This window comes from Myotis davidii, unplaced genomic scaffold (assembly GCF_000327345.1).
Source record: "Myotis davidii unplaced genomic scaffold, ASM32734v1 scaffold1351, whole genome shotgun sequence".
NCBI lineage: Eukaryota > Metazoa > Chordata > Mammalia > Chiroptera > Vespertilionidae > Myotis > Myotis davidii.
In genome coordinates, this window is record NW_006282375.1 from 298993 (window position 1) to 301201 (window position 2209).

At 48.7% G+C, this 2209-nt stretch overlaps 1 pseudogene; it reads right to left on the reverse strand.

Moving 5' to 3' along the window:
* Positions 1-1615: 1615 nt before the first annotated feature.
* Positions 1616-2209, reverse strand: part of LOC102774601 — a 976-nt pseudogene continuing 382 nt past the window's right edge.

Genomic DNA, 2209 nt, shown 5'->3' on the forward strand with positions numbered 1-2209 from the left:
CTCCCTCCTTGCCTATTATTACCCCTCCACCACTCCCCCACCATGTTCACTGGTTTTTCTTTTAAACCTTCCCCTTTCCTCTCTGGGGCCTGCTTCCAGCCCCGCCTGAGTGCATTTTGATATTAAAGCTTCCTTCCATTGGGGCAGGCATTAACCCCCAGCCCAGGGCCCAGTCCCGCCGGCCAGGCCTTTGCTGTGCCCCCCTTCCCCGGCCTCCCTGCTGCCATCCTCCTCCCATTCCCTGCCTGGGATGCCCCAACTTCCCATCAACAAACTACTCTTAAGGCGCCACCAACCTAACCCCAGTGGCCTAGCCAGTGTCTTTGGGGTCCAGCCCTCAGGGGCAAAAGGGGTACCCTCCTTAGTGTCTGACTGTGCCCTAGCTAAGCTGCAACTCCCCTCCCAGCACAGGACGCCTGGCCCAATGAAGGTGGCTGAGGCCCACACAGTCCTGGGCGCTACTGCCCTGAAGCAGGACTGCCTCTGCCCAGAAGGCCTCAGACGGGTCTGCCCTTCTGTCTTGGGATCCGGGGCCACCGTCCTCCACCTGCATCTGGGCGGGGCTCCCCGCTTAGCGCTGCCTGTGCCCGCCCCTCGCCAGGCGCACCTGATCCGCCCCCCAAGGTCGCCACCCCCTCCCGCGTGCAGCCCCACGTTTCCTTCCTTTTTCCACTCCTCGAATCCATAAGGGACACACTCAAGAAGCGTTTTCTTGTGTGTTTTTTCAGTCGGAAGGGGTTACAAACTCTCGAATCCACTGAGCTAGTTTGGGGCGGGATTCTGAGGTCCCAGACCCCTACGGGGAGAGGCAGGACGGCCTTGCAGCAGTTGGAGAGTGAGGGTGGCTTTCTCGTGGAGCTGCTTGCTGGCACTCGGGGTCGCGGAGACACAGAGTTGCCAGAGGCAAGAAGTCTTGGAGATGCCATTGCTCTTTGCTCCGCCCTGGTGATTCCTGGAGACCCCACCCTGCTCAATTTACATCCCCGCCCAAGCTGTGCCAGTGGCACAAAAGGACCCACCTGTGCTTTCACAGCCTAAGCCAACAAACTGTAGATTTCAACTCCTCCCATACATAAGGGACACATTCCTGCATTTTTTTCTCCTTCTCTTTCTGTATTTCTGATTCTCCTCTCAGCCTATATGCACGCAGGCCTGACTTTCTCTCCCTCTCCTTCCTTATCCCCTCCTGTTGTATCCTATCCTACCTACCCCAGGCTTCGAAGGTGCCTGAGCCCATGGCTGCCTAAGCAGCCTCCATGGCTTTGTCCGGATGGACGTCCACCCTAATTATCATATTACCCTTTTTTTTAGTATAGATAACAATCTCACCTTTCTGTTGTTTAGTATTTGTCTGAAACATCTTTTTGCATTCTTTTTCTATTTTATTCTTTCTGAGAACTTATGCTTTAAGTGTTTCTCTGGCACATAACATATAAGATTGTCAGTTTGGATGAAACAAAAATTTTATTCTAACAACTTATCAATTACCTTGTGATAGTTGTCTAATTAGAAATGTATTTGTTTCTCTAATTTTAGGTTTTTTTTGTTTTGTTTTTTTTGTAATGATGATACATCTTTAATAATAAAGAAATAGGCTATAAAAAAAAGTTCGTTATCCAGATTGGTTTTAGTAAAAGCTCATTTGTGCTCCTTTGTGGGTGCATAATAAAGTTCCATTGGTTTGTTCACTTTCCAGTATTTCTCACTGACCAATTCCAAAGAAAAAGAGCCATTTAATACAGTGAACTGCCCACTGGCTGTTGCTATATCAATGGTATACTGCTTCTCATTGGCTGTATCAAGGTTCATCTGGTTTGATTCTCCTTTGCTTCAAAGTTCTTCTAAAGCTAACCTCATAGCCAGATACTTGGATAAGTGATCAACAGTGGCATTACCAGAAGTCTTTATGTATCCTGTCTGTGCACTGTCATCTTTTATCATCAGTGTGGGATGAGGCCTGAACACTAACTCAATTTCACTAGCACCATCCATTACTGGATCAATTGCCACTGTTGCATTATTGTTATCAAGCTCAAGCCCAGAATCATCTGATGTTTTGGTCCGTTTGTTACTGGGCCCTGCTTCCTGATTGCTGTGTGTGGATGCATTACTACAGTGAGAACTGTCACCATTGTCTTCTGCTCCACTGCCATTTTCAATCTGTTGTTTCTTGCCTCACTGTAGTCTGTTCATAGCCTGTATCTTCAGT